Here is a 15668-nt window from a genome sequence, read left to right as displayed (position 1 = left end):
TAACAAAATTACATTCAATTCAGTTAACGGCAACTATATTTTAATCATCACGTTCAAAATCTAAAGTTGGTACATGAATAGCCGAGGCCCTTTAAGAACATGTTTCGTGTTTACTTATGCACGTAAGTAAAAGTGATAATAAAATACAATATCCCTGAAAGAGAGAATCATGCTGATAAATTAAAAATAAAAATATATACCATATAGATATAATTTTTTGTATATTACGTAACGAATGCCAACGACGTTACAGTCTCCTGAGAGATATCGTGCCACATTCTGTGCAAATGGCGACATAGATCCTCAAAATCCCGAAACGGTCGGATATTCCTGCCAATAATGACCAAAATGTTCGCAGCTCGTGTGATATTCGAGAGCCTTACTGGCCACAGGGAGGATTGGGAACGAGGAAGACAAGCTGTGCACGGCCGGCCGTTACCTTGCTGATATGTGAGCCCAGGATATCTTCCCATCAACGGCAACAACACGGTGCACAGAATATCGCCGACACGCGATTATGATGTAAGACTGCCGCAAACGACCACCAAAGGGGTCCTGCTAGTAATGAAATGGTTCAAATGGCTCTGAGCACTATGGGACTTAACACATGAGGTCATCAGTCCCGTAGAGCTTAGAACTACTTCAAGATAATTAACATAAGGACATCACACACATACATATATGCCCGAGGCAGGATTCGAACCTGCGACCGTAGCAGTCACGCGGTTCCAGGTTGAAGCGCCTAGAACCGCTCGGCCACACCGGCTGGTCTAAAGAAATGGAACACCAGTCCATCATTGATGGTTGTCGGGCTGTATGGCGGTAACAGCCAGGCTGGTGGCCCTCTTTCATGCGGAGCGTCTGCAGACAGGGCTTCGTCGGTCATTGGTGTTCAGTTCGAAGTGGAACTCATCAATGAAGACGATTATACTCCAGTGAAAGAGATTCCAGAGCCAATTCGTGTCTGCAGAGGCGCCGGAATAACCTGGTTGTCGCCCGCCATACATCCGGACAGCAGGAAGCGATGGTCTGGCATATCATTTCGTAACTTCTTTAGTAAAATTTTTACTTAAATTGCAATAACTGGGAAGGAGAAATTTTTAAATTTAATGCTGAAACTGCTGACTGAAATTATTGGTACTGGCTGCTTTCGTATCTTTATCGTTTCATTTTTGACCTACAGAATAATACATGACAAATACAAGTCAAACGCAATCTGACTGATCGAGTAATTAACGCAAAACAATGGGCCTGAATTAGATAAAAATACTAACAATAACCTGTACACTACATAAGACAGTTTCCTTACAAAAATCTTCATTACACGAACTACAGCGACACAGTAAGCACCAATACAGCCAGCTAAATGAAAGATTCTTGAACTGTGATCTATTTTAAAAGAATATTCTGAAGAATTTACTTTATTTACTAGCGATTCATCAAGAACATTAACACATTTAATCACACTATGTAAGCATGGAAGTAGTTACCAGGGAGTAACTGATGAAATCATAACCGAAATTCCTTTCAACAAATGAGAATTTTATTCACTTTAATAGTGCCTAAAAGCATTTTTTTAAAAAGACACATTTAGTATTATAATCAAAGAGCACCCCCTAAATATCAAAATTACAATTTATTCAGAGGCAGAAAGAAAAAGAAACAAGTTTGGACTGTATGAGATTTCGGGAAGAGAACCTTCCCGCTCCCTTTTGGCACGGCAGTAGTTACAACCGCTCACAACAGCCTCTGAAAGACTATACTGGTGCAAATCTGCAACACACCAGATTACTTTAAAGTAAGAGTTTTAACAATTTACACAAGCTCACAAACTATGAACCCCCGTAGGAGCGATGGAAAAGTTACAAAACACTAACAATTAAAATATTAACCTTGCCACTGACGGTGCAACTTGATTTTAACTTCTAAGAAAAGTCTTAGCATGAAAGGATGGCACCTTTATGTATTAAAATGATCATTTAAATAAAAGCCCGTGAAATGCGATCTTATTTAAAATTCTACAAGGTTGGCCAAACGTTAGTTAAGATGCTCTGCAGTACACAGATACCACCTCTCAAGATCATAGGCAACAATATCAAAGTTTCCAAAGGTCAAAACATATTTAAGGTACTAGGCCGTTACACTCCAAGCAATAAATTCGTCAATTTATAAACAACTACCTTCCCGCGGGTGTGCAAATGGCGGAGAATGGTGGAACGACCCAGAAACAAAACGGCTGGTGACCTCTCCAAGGAAACAAGTAGAATTTAACAAGAGTAGATCAAACAACTTAACTTCTAATAAACTCCGATTTCTCGAGAAGAACTGATGCAACAGCCCCAAATTGCTCTCCCGAACCGTCCGTTGCCAGCCGCTTCAACGGAAGCAGGACGTCGCGCCCATCTCCTGTCTCATGGCGTTGCATCTCGCACGAGCCAGACTGATTTCGTGGTTTGACTCCTGTTGCTCTCGTGTCGACCGCGAAGTCACTACCCCTCGCTGTACGCCGCAGCCCACTGGATTCACGTGGCGACCTCACATGCGCCGACGCCCATGACGCATATGTCATCTTGTGTCTCAGTGCGCGACCGACCAACCGATCGATCCAACCGCCAATGACCATTGCCTGAGCAAACTCGAGCAGACTGGCGGCCTAACGCGCAGACTCAGATGCAGGAACTAAGCCCCGACCGGGCGATCACTCGCTGAGTTCTCTTACTGGCGGAGTGGAAAGACTCTCATTTTGCCGGCTTTAATGGTTGATCCGAACGACAGACATACTAGCACTCCGAACGACAGACAGACACTAACTGCCTAACAAATGCGGACGAGAAACAGGCTAGCAAGCTGGGGACGAGAGAGTAACCCAGCTCATAGCGCCCCTTAAATGCACGTGAACAGGCAACCTCTCCCACCAGAGGGAGACACCAAAGCTGCGATTGCCACGGCTGCGCCACCGCCGGAAACGGAGGGCAACTGCTTTACACTACGCGATGCGGCGAGCTCTTTAAAACAGCTATTTTTACCACAACTCAATTCTAACTACCGTAGGCTCTAACTACTAATAGGCATGATTGGCAACCGAAAGATTTTGTTGCTGAACAAACTATGTATTTAGCAATCTTTACCTTAATAATGTGATATCTAGTTCAAAAAATTATAAAATCATCTATGACATCCAGTTCCAAATGAACATATAATCATCAACAATATTACATTTCCGTGACTGACGTGTCCACACCGTCCACTGGCGCTAAAACTTCAAACCTCTAATCTCCATCACGGCTAACTAATGTATTAACTTCCAACCTCCATCACCGCTGGATATTCACGTCCAACTGCTAGTCCGACCAGCCACAGAAACTCTTACAAAGAGCGCACAGCGCTGTCAGACATATTAATGCAGTCTATGGCGCTGCCAACATACAGACACATAAACAGGCTACGTACAATTTCTCTTCATAGCAGGACTCCTTTGGTTTTCATCCGTGGCACAGTTACAGCACTGCAATACGTCGACAATATTGTACGTACCGTTTTGTTGCTGTTCATGGTAAGCTATCGTGAGATTCCTTTCCAGCAAAATTACCTGAACTCTCTGGGCGAGAAATTCTACTGCTTATCTTCGGTCTTGCCAAACTATATCTTACCCAGCAAAGTCACCAGATCTCTCCCCATTTAACAACGTTTACAGGGTAATAGACAGTGCCTCCAAAACACCTCGACATATCTACGATACCGCGCAAATTGGACACATTTTGTTACTATATTCCTCAGCAGGACATCTAACAACTCTAGTAGGAAATGGATGTCGAAAGGACAAATGCTCCTCGCACAAAAATAAGACATCAACCTTGACAGAAATTAAAAACAATGGCTTAACATTAAGACTGCCCCGTGTAAGCTACTGTTAAAAGCAGATGAGCGATCGGATAGAAGTTTAGAGTACACTGAACGTCTCTATGAGTTGTAGAACTTGTCTGGTAACGTAAGCCATGATAAAAAGCGAGCCGATAGGGAAGACACGTGGGATCCAGTATTAGAGTTTATTAGAGCTTTCTAACGGTTATACTCAAATAAGATACAGGAGAGGGATAACATTCCTTCAAAATGTCTGTAATAGTAACACGAATTGGCATTCAAGCGATTGTTCGAAATGTTGAGTAGAATCTGTGAGTGTGAAGACTGTCATCCTACTTGTAACATCAATTGACAGCTGGCAAGTGTGTGAACTATCGCATAGTCAGCCTAACGGGTCGTGTATCGAAACTGCTGACTAGCCCAATGTATAGTGGGATGGTAAAGAATAACGAGGAGCTGCAAGATGACAGTTGATTGGATTTCAGAAATGTAAGGGCAGCAGGGAGGCGGTATTGACGTTGTGTTTGATAAGTAAGACTAAAGGAAAGTCTGAAAACGTTCTAGAAGTCGTCAACATGGAAGACAGATTTCGACAAAGTAAAATGATACAAGGTGTTCGAAATACAGAGAAAAATTGAAGAAAGCTAGTCTGGAAGACGGGTAATATACACTACTGGTCATTAAAATTGCTAAACCACGGAGATGACATGCTACAGACGCTATATTTCACCACCAGGAATACGATGCTGTGATATGCAAATGATTAGCTTTTCAGAGCATTCACAGAAGATTGGCGCCCGTGGCGACACCTTCAACGTGCTGACAGGAGCAAAGTTTCCAACAAAAAAAATGGTTCAAATGGCTCTGAGCACTATGGGACTCAACTGCTGTGGTCATTAGTCCCCTAGAACTTAGAACTACTTAAACCTAACTAACCTAAGGACATCACACACATCCATGCCCGAGGCAGGATTCGAACCTGCGACCGTAGCAGTCTCACGGTTCCGGACTGGGCGCCTAGAACCGCGAGACCACCGCGGCCGGCGAAGTTTCCAACCCATTTCTCATTCACAAACAGAAGTTGACCAGCGTTGCTGGTGAAACGTTCTAGTGTTGCCTCGTGTAAGGAGGAGAAATACGTACTATCACGTTTCCGAATTTGATAAAGGTCGGATTGTAGCCTATCGCGATTGCGGTTTATCGTATGGCCAAACTGATGCTCGCGTTGGTCGAGATCCAATGACTGTTAGCAGAATATAGAATCGGTGTGATCAGGAAGGTAACACGGAACGCCGTGCTGGATCCCAACCGCCTCGTCGGGATGACAGGCGTCTTATCCGCACATCTCAATCCCTGGGTCAACAGATGGGGACGTTTGCAACACAACAACCATCTGCTCGAACTGTTCGACGACGTTTGCAGCAGCATGGACTATCAGCTCGGAGACCACGGCTGCGGTTACCCTTGACGCTGCGTCACAGACAGGAGCGCCTGCGATGGTGTACTCAACGACGAACCTGGGTGCACCAATGGCAAAACGTCATTTTTTCGGATGAATCCAGGTTCTGTTTACAGCATCATAACGATCGCATCCTTGTTTGGCGACGTCGCTGTGAACTCACATTGGAAGCGTGTATTCGTCATCGCCATACTGGCGTGTGATGGTATGGGGTGCCAGTGGTTACACGTCTCGGTCACCTCCTGTTCGCATTGACGGCACTTTGAACAGTGGACGTTACATTTCAGATGTGTTACGACCTGTGGCTCTACCCTTCATTCGATCCCTGCGAAACCCTACATTTCAGCAGGATAATGTACGACCGCATGTTGCAGGTCCTGCACGGTCCTTCCTGGATACAGAAAATATTCGACTGCTGTCGTGGCCAGCACAGTCTCCAGATCTCTCACCTACTGAAAACGTCTGGCCAATGGTGGTCAGCAACTGCCTCGTCACAATACGCCAGTCACTACTCTTGATGAACTGTGGTATCGTGTTGAAGCTGCATGGGCAGCTTTACCTGCGCACGCCTTCCAAGCTCTACCTGACTCAATGCCTAGGTGTATCAAGGCCGTTTTTACGGCCAGAGCTGGTTGTTCTGGTTACTGATTTCTCAGCATCTATATACCCAAAATTGGATGAAAATGTGATCACATGTCAGTTCTAGTGTAGTATATTTGTCCAATGAATATCCGTTTGTCATCTGCATTTCTCATTGGTGTAGCAATTTTAATGGCTGTTAGTGTACAATGCGCACGAGAATCAAGAGTGACCAATAGAACAGAAGAGTAAAAAGGAAATACACGAACTTGAATTGACGTAAGAGTTGAAGGTAATCTCTCTCCCCTATTAATGAATCTTTAAACCGAAAATGCAACGTCAGAAATAAAGGATAATTTCCAGAGTGAGATTAACTAAGATCATATGAAGAAGATTTTCTGATGATATGCTGTCCTCAGTAAAAGTTAAGCGGAACTGCAGGATCTGTTGCATGCAATGAGCATGCTAGTAAGTACAGAATACAGACTGAGGGTAAAACGAAGAATTATGAATTATGAATTATGAATATCAGAAATATGACTGTAGATACACTTAACGCTATAACTTTGACCACGAAGCAGACAGAGATAAAGAATTCTGCGACCTTGTAAGCCCAATAACGTATCATGGACGAAGCAAGGAGGACATGAGAAGAAGACTAGACCAGGCAAGTAGGGAATTCCTGGGCAAGCGACATTTGCTACTTTGAAACGTAGATGTTAAGTTGAGGGAGGGATTTCTGCGAGTGTACGTGTGGAGCACAGGATTCTATGGAAGTCAATCGTGAACTACCGGAAAAAAAAACAAAATCAATGTGTTTCAGACGTCGTGCTGTAGACGGTTATTGAAAATAATGTAGAATGAGAAGAGAAGGGATCAGGTTTCTCGCTTAATCGACGAAGAAAAGAACGTATGGAAAACAGTGACAAGAAGAAGAGACTATGTGATAAAAAGTAACCAAACCCCTATAGGGAGACTCTAATATTTGGCTTGTCAGCATTAAGACTGCTTGAGCTCCACTGGAGACAGTTTCACTGAGGTATCTGAAAGTCAGTGGTGGAACGGCAGTCCATTCTTCCTCGACACCCGAAGCAGAGAAAGTAGTGATGTTGGATGATGGAATCTAGAGCGAAATCGACGTTTTAACCCGTCCCGAAGGGGTTACATTGGGTTCAGGGCTGTCCATTTAGGATTAACCACATATTATTGTCTCACAAATGCTGCTTGATGAAAACGTGCATTGTCACGATGATACAAACAACTTTCGTTACCGAACATTTCCTGAACTGCACGGCGTAAGCATGCTGTAAAACATTTTCATATTCCTCCGCATGTATCGGTTTCTGAAACGCAATTGGAGGATTACGCTCTAACCACGAGAAACACCCGCATAGTTTACATCATCTCCTCCATAGTTCACCGTTGGCGCTACACAAGATCCTGTGTAACAATCTCCACGTATTCACTAAATCAAAATGCTCTTATTGGACTGATACATGTGCTCTTATTGGACTGATACATGTTATAGCGTCAAGTCACTCGTTTCTAGAAATGCTGCAGCTAAGAATATAAGCTCAATGACTTGCCATCCTGCTGTTAGCCTTCGAAACGTCAAGAGGCGGCAAATCGTATGTGTGCCATTGGTTAGTGAGCAACTAGAGAAAGGTCGCAAAATTCTACGACGTTCATTGTATTATAGTGGAAGAATGAATATTCACTGTTCTCACGTGAAATGTTATCGACAAGTGAGGAAGTAAGTCAAACCACGGCCAAATAGTGAATCTGGTAATTTAAATATTGTTCGCATTGGAGACTTGTTTCTCTTGTAGCCTGTTCTCTGCTCGTGGATTTTCTAGCAGCTAAAAGTTTACAAGCATATTTTTAGTCTCTTGTACCTCTTCAGTTTCATTTAACTTCATCTATGTACGTGACAGTACGATAGTGTCTTCACTGAAGTGCTTAATCAACTTAGGTAAAGTAGCTTCACTTTTGATGAAATGGAGCTCCTGAACGACAAATTTATTTCCGAAGTTAATTTCGGATCGGCGAGTGTGAAGCTGTTCCTTGACATCTACACAAAAAATTCTCAGTCTAATGCCTGCAAACAGCAGAAACTTGGAGAACTCGCTACGAAAATTTATAAAGCTTGAGCCATCGTGCATACTCTGAAACCTCTAAATTTGAAGGAAAGTCAGAGCTGAAAAAGGATCAGTAGTGTCGCTACCCAGTCTTTTAGCAAACGTAATGAAGTGTAGAGGAAAGCCGCCTTGAAGTATTGCATTAGTAACCTGAGGCTGGCAGCCGATGTGTGACGACGTATTAGTCAGAATAACAAGTACGCGATATTGCGAAAAGGGGCTAGCCACGCATAGTCTAAAACTGCACCACGCAGAGGTAATCAGGCGGGTTGATGTCACCACACCAGTCTCTTCTTATCGACGCCATGACTGGACGGCAGATTTTAGGTGACCAAATGCGCTCCACGGCACTATAAAAATGGCTCAGTTTTGAGACAAAAGCATTCTCGTCACCACAGTGCAGCACCACCACCACGACGCCAGAGCGACGCCGCACAGCGAAACGACGGGGCATCACCAGCAACACTCATGGGTTCGAGACCGGTCTAGGCCTGTTGCTGCCAGCTCTAAGTTCCTCACTGGATTTAGTGCAATAGCACCATCATGCTCCTGTCCTCAGTTCCTGCCCCCAGCACTGAGTCAAAGCCCCCTTACCCCGGGGCTTTCAAGGCAATGGCTCAGTACGACATGCCAAAACCTATATCTACATCTACGTGATTACTCTGCTATTCACAATAAAATCCCTGGCAGAGGGTTCAATGAACCACCTTCAAGCTGTCTCTCTACTGTTCCACTTTCGAACGGCACGCGGGAAAAAGGAGCACTTAAATTTTTCTGTGCGAGCCCTGATTTCTCTTATTGTATCCTGATGATCATTTCGCCCTATGTGGGTGACAACAGCATGTTTTCGCAATCGGAAGATTGCCAATCCATTTCACGTATCATGTCTGTGACACTATCTCCTCTATTTCGTGATAATACAAAACGAACTGCTCTTCTTTGTACTTTTTCTATGTCATCCATCAGTCCCACCTGATGCGGATCCCACACCGCACATAAATACTCTAGAATAGGGCGGACAAGCATGGTGTAATCAGTCTCTTTAGTAGACCTGTTGCACCTTCTAAGTTTTCTGCCAATGAACCGCAGTCTTTCGTTTGCTCTACCCACAATATTATGTCTGTGATCGTTCCAATTTAGGTTATTTGTGATTGTAAACCCTAAATATTTAGTTAAATTTACAGCCTTCAGATTTGTGTGACTTATCGCGTAATCGAAAATTAGCTGACTTGTTTTCGTACTCATGTGAATAACTTCACACTTTTCTTTATTGAGGGTCGATTGCCACTTTTCGCACCATACAGATATCTTATCTAAATCATTTTGCGAGTCATTTTGATCATCTGATGACTTTACAAGACGGTATATGACAGCATCATCATGCAAACAATCTGAGACGGCTACTCAGATTGTTGTTAATATAGATCAGGAACAATAGAGGGCCTATAACACTTCCGTGGGGAACGCCGGATATTACTTCTGTTTTACTCGATGACTTTCCGTCTATTACTACGAAATGTGGCCTTTCTGACAGGAAATCACGAATCCAGTCATACAACTGAGGCGATACTCCGTAGGCACGCAGTTTGGTTACAAGATGCTTCTGAGGAACGGTGTGGAAAGCCTTCTGGAAATCTAAAAATATAGGTTAAGTTTGACCTACCTTGAAACTTTGACGCAGGAAGAATACACTGAAAGAAATATAAAAAATTTATCCATTAACATACACTGCAAGTATTTAAACAAAATGTTAGTTACTCATTATTGTCACACGAAGAATGACTAATGACAGCGGTTTGTACAGTATTCCTCGCCCAGCACGCGAATATGCGAATAAGCAAACACAGCCGTGGTAAGAGCACGTAGCACGTAGCACAAAGCCCGAAGTCCATTTAAACCATACAAAAAGTGTCTCAAATCATAAATTTGCTTAACAGAATGTAGTTTATATAGACAGCTAATCCGTTACACAGATGTAATTGTTACACCAATGACTAGCAGAGAATAGATAATTAAGGGAGTGTATGATGTTACATTAACGACACCAGATCATTAATCGTAACTTTAATTTGTTGATACAAAATATTTGAAAGCACAGTTCTTATAATAAATTTTGAAATTGTATACTTCGCTTACAGTGGAATAATGCATTGTTTATTCCCTGCAGTCTTCACAATAATAGGAAGTATCTACTAGATGACGAAAACAAGAACTTTCCCTATACCAAGCAGACCTGATAAAACAAAATTTAATGCATTCAGGCACGTCACAGTAATCACTAGTGTTTTATTTAGACAATCTTGAGTGGAGTAAGGAATAATTGTGGTCGTTGTTTTCCTTATTGTACTTCGTACCAGGCATACATCACCAAGTTCGTAAGATGTGGTGATGGCAACTGACAATGTAGAGAAAACTGAAGTTTAACTTTAACAGTAACATACAGCTATCTGATAAATGGCTTAAACTGTTTAAAAAGTATTTTATGGAGATATGGAATCAAGGTGTTAGGTTAGGGAGGAATCCGAATTATATTTCGCCGCCTTACAGAGGTGACGCTACGTCCATGCTAAGAACTCAAAATAAGCAGTGAATTACTGTCTGCGACTGAAACGAAGAGGTTTCGGATGTAACACTCAAAATTATTCTCACCCATTTTTACAGATTTTGTTGCATCCATTGCCGAGCAAACAGTAAAAATTTCAGAAAAAGTTCAGACAGAGTTCAAAGGCAACTTATCACAGTTCTCATGCAGTTGACTAGTACTTCACAGTTCATATGTATCGCCGTCCTTACGTTGTTCGCTGGTCGGTTACAGTTCACAGTTTCGTTAGTAAAATCTAGCCTCATAATTTTAAAGCACTTGAACTTCAAACATTATCGCCACTATGGAAGCGGGTGTATATAGACGTGCGTATGATAAATTCCTTCCCTCAAAAGTATTTCTTTTCTTCAAACCACCTCTGTGTTAAAACAGTGAGGAGTCACTGATCACATCTGTACTAAGGTTGCAGCACACGTGAGGTGCCTATTTGCTTCCACCGCCCAGAGTGGAATAGCGTAAGTCCCAATAAAAGTTCACATCCTGCAGGCTTATGTCCCCTGCGCTGAAAACATCACGTAGGAAGCAAATCCGTAATCTTGAGGCTGTAAAAATCTCTAAGCGAGAAACTGTTGTATTAGAAATGATTAATTTCCAATCAGTTTATTTATATGGTTTGATAATTGCTTTTTATTAGTAGGACACGAGAAACTCAACATTTACATTCCTTTTTAGAGTTAAAAATGAGTTCCATTCTTCAACACATTAATGAACTCCGTATTTTCGTCATTAGCATAACACAATTCTCAACTACATGTCTGTCTTCCGACACTGCCGAACCAGCTCTGATGTCACACACTAGACATTCGTACCTAAATTAAACATGATAATACAGCGGACAACGTATCCGTCCTCCGAGACCGCTGAACGGGGTCTGATCTTACAGCCGAACCACTTCACCCACCATCCAAGTTGGTCGCGATCCGAAGATCAGCGAAGTGATTCGTCTACCTTTTCTTTTTCCAATTGTTATTATTCTGCCGGTTATTAATACTTGTGAAACAATGGAATGATATCGGTCTATTAAGACATGCTTTAATTTGAAATTCAATTAAATACGATGTTGAGTTTGTTTAGTATTCATAATAGAAGACTGTCATTTTGGTGCGCTACTTCCGAATGCCGCAGCCAATCGCATAGAAAGGCTACAATTTCGGCAGTCTTTATCTCGGTACCTGTACCATACAAACTATTTGTCATCGGTACTTCATATCACATTACGTCATCTTGCCACAGCTTGCTTCTCAACTTCTCTAAGAAGAGCTTCTTGTAGCCAAATAAGATGCCTACAAAGCCAGAAATATTACACATGCCCCTCCTTCAGCGATTTACCTAAATTTGACTGTTCTCAAAGACAACAAACAATTTTGAAAATAAACAAATTTTGATTCAAATTTTTATAAATTTTTCAGTTATCATCTCTCAAGAGCGATACTATTCCACTATACTTGTAATCTGTTATTGTTCTTTCAAAAGTTGAATCTTCTTTATAATTTTATCCTTTTCAGATTATTAATCGACATACATAGTCACAGACTTAAGTATTTTGTTATTAGAAGAAACTAATTGCTACCCTCAATAAATTTGTGTATAGCCTTATATCCCAAAATCGTTAATCTTTTGTTACCCTTTGTATACTGATTACAATATTCTTTAAGTGGTAAATATTTTCAAATAATGTGATTACGTGTAAGTACATCACCGCACCTGATGATGGCAACCTGGTCGATTGCCGAAATATTGCGTCCTATGCACACTCATACCAGGCTGTTCACCCGAGATTTATTTCGTCATTTTCAAATAATTCTGCACCTTTATGTTGTTAGTAGTCTTTTTCCAATTTACAGTCTTTTTCCAATTTACAGTCTATCATTTTTGGAATAATCTGTAGCAGTCCTCTATCTCCTAGTCACTCTTCAATTAATCTGAAATCTTATACTGCTGTTAACCTGCTGTAAGTAGGTTGTTTAGGTTTTCTTCTTGGTAACGCCATGTAGCGCTCTATATGAAATGCACTGGCTGTGCTGTGTTCAGCCTGTGGCTAGTTTGCATTGTTGTCTACCATTGTAGTGTTGGGGAGCTGGATGTGAACAGCGCGTAGCGTTGCGCAGTTGGAGGTGAGCCGCCAGCATTGGTCGATATGGGGAGTGAGATGACGGAGATTTGAGAGCGGATGATCTGGAAAGAGACAGTAAATTTGCAAGACTGGATGTGATGAACTGATATATATATATATATATATATATATATATATATATATATATATATATATATATATATATATATATATATATATATAATATGACTTTTGAAAAATATTAAGGTAAATACATTATTTTTTCTCTATCAAAATCTTTCATTTGCTAACTATGCCTATCAGTAGTTATGCCTTCAGTAGCTTGAATCTTTTATTTAGCTGGCAGTAGTGGTGCTCACTGTATTGCAGTAGTTTGAGTAACGAAGATTTTTGTGAGCTAAGTGATTGACGAAAGGTATAGGCTATTGTAGGGATTATTAAAAGTCAGATTGCGTTGATCTAAAAATATTGTGTGTCAATTTAATGATGATCAGAATAAGTAAAGTGAGAAATGTCTGAGTATGTTCAATTCTGCTCAGCTGTTGGAAAAGAAAATAATGTAAGAGGTCTATCAGCACAGTCACTCATCAATTTTTCTAAGGGGATGTTAACTGCTATCGGCGCTCTGCCGTTCATTAAATTCAACAAAATATTTTCCGAGAAGTTACACTCCTACACAGTTACTATCGGCGTATTGCAGTCCTTTCAGTTTGATGAAACATTCTTTACACTTTACTCTTGTTCAACATTATGTCGGCACACATCACCTACACATTTCACAAATACGCGGAGACGGAAGAACATTACTGTCACATTTTACCAGAACATACGCAAGGAGCAACCCATACTGATGATACTGTTGTGCATAAAGTGGTCTTGCGTTGTGATACTCCAGATATTGCAAAGCGGTGTTTAGTTCAACCACTGTTAGTCCATTCTCCCACCATATTCTCAGCATACAGCACCAGTACAAATCCGTGAAACAATAGAAAATGCCTTAAATTAATTTACTAATAATTTTGAACAAATTTAAATAAACATGTTTTCATGGATTATTACAATATAAGTACATTATACATAGTGATTTTCTCCGATTTAGTGTTTTGTAAACAAATCATACGCCTAAGTCGTACTATGACAGTGATTCATCATTGTTCTTGTTTTGGTCACAGCTATAGATACTTACAGCAGGGTCACTGCCCTTTATCTTCTTTAAGCACTCTGCGCTTGCTCGCACCATCTGTTACTACCGAACCAGTTCCCAAACGAGTCACGCCGTTCGCCAACGTCACCTGCTATGCTGTTTAAATTTTATTTACGGAGTCACAGTAGTTATTCACAGATACATCGAACCTTTTAGAATCTTACGCCAATAATGATGCATATTTTCTCAGTTGAGAAACTGTTGCTTCATTCCACAGTATGAAGTAATTTCATCTACATTTGAGTGTCATTGTTGATACAAAAAGTACCAGTGGACCTGTATTCATACTTTGACTGTGTATTTTCTACTGACATTCATGTAAGAATGTTGTGTGACTTCGTAATGTGTAGGGACTAATTACTCTTAGCTAAATATTTGTTATCCTTTCACATTTAAAAACGAGTGTACGTTGTTACTCTTAGTACTTCCTATTACGTGGCTTTCTGTTTGGACCTAATTACATATGCTTCTGTCTTTAGGAGATTTTCATGTCATAGTTGTGTCCAATGTCGACAATACGTCTATCCTTTGTACTTGATAAAGTAGTTGGCGGAAGCCACTTCGTCCATTAATACTACTTAATGCCCGATTTAAAAGTCAGCTTTTGCCTTTCCTCCCTCGCTCTTCATATAACATTTTCCGGCTCTCCTGTCGCCTAAAAACAATACTTCTGCTTTCTTCGTCTATGTAAATAATTGGACGACTTTTCTGTGGCCTACTAACCAGAACTCTCCACTTCCCTCTTTCTCCCGTTGTAAGTAATTGGCAGACTTTCCTGTCGCCTGATAGCCATAACTCAACAATTACCACAAATGTTGATGGCAGGACTATTCTTAGCCTATCGCTGTATCCTAATCATTACAGAGGCAACATCTCCACTGTCTCAATTCATACTAAAGAGTAACGATATAGCTATTTTGAGCCAATCTAAACTTAATGTCAAGACAACATTTAATTATTTCTATTATTTTTGCCACAAGAAGTTCAGCTATCGTGCATTATCATATTCTCTTACCTGGTATAGAGTCGGATGTTATGTGTCTAATAGCCTCGTCTTGCTTTCGTATTCTTAAAATATTTTCAGGCATAGAGGTTTACGTGTCGTTTTGCCACAAGAAGTTCTGCTATCGTGCATTATCATATTCTCCTACCTGGTAGAGAGTCGGATGTTATGTGTGTAATAGTCTCGTCTTGCTTTCGTATTCTTAAAATATTTTCAGGCATAAAGGTTTGCGTATCGTTGTTGTACATATTTTAAAAAGTCTTCCAAAAAAACTGTGTAATACGTTTTTTGTTATGTGCATTCAAATAGTTCTGGTGTGTTGTTGTAACTATATACTGCGTTCTTTTGCTGGTGTGTCTGTAATCGTATATTTCGAATATTCTGATCTGTTACCTTCCGTCAAACTTCTGTTTATCACCAGTGTTACGCACATGTTTATTCTGCCGTGTAACTTTGTTTCTGTCGTAGTTTGTTTCTATGTAGTCGCATTCCGTATAAGGAAAATTCTTGACCTTTATCCTGATAGTAATGAACGTTAAAGAAGACAGATCGTAGTTCTGAAAGAAAGAAGCCGAAGAACAAACAGCAGAAAATGAAAGTGAAGTATGCTGTCAGTTAACTCGGGCACGTGGTAATCGTCAGTTACCTAGCAATACAAAGAATGTTATTTCCCCCTGACGTTAGTATTCATAATGTTATATCATGTCGCTGATCGGCATTTCATCTAATAACTGTTGTGGTCATATTT

At 40.9% G+C, this 15668-nt stretch overlaps 1 long non-coding RNA gene across 1 annotated transcript in view; it reads right to left on the bottom strand.

Annotated features, from left to right (window-relative positions):
- LOC126272416 (uncharacterized) overlaps positions 1–3171 on the bottom strand; it is a 24846-nt gene extending 21675 nt beyond the window's left edge. Inside the window, exon 1 of the long non-coding RNA XR_007549220.1 lies at positions 3129–3171. This is a non-coding gene — a long non-coding RNA (uncharacterized LOC126272416). The remainder of the gene's footprint in view (positions 1–3128) is intronic.
- Positions 3172–15668: the final 12497 nt, after the last annotated feature.

Source organism: Schistocerca gregaria, chromosome 5, assembly GCF_023897955.1.
Source record: "Schistocerca gregaria isolate iqSchGreg1 chromosome 5, iqSchGreg1.2, whole genome shotgun sequence".
Taxonomy (NCBI): Eukaryota; Metazoa; Arthropoda; class Insecta; order Orthoptera; family Acrididae; genus Schistocerca; species Schistocerca gregaria.
This window is presented reverse-complemented; position numbering and strand designations above follow the sequence as displayed.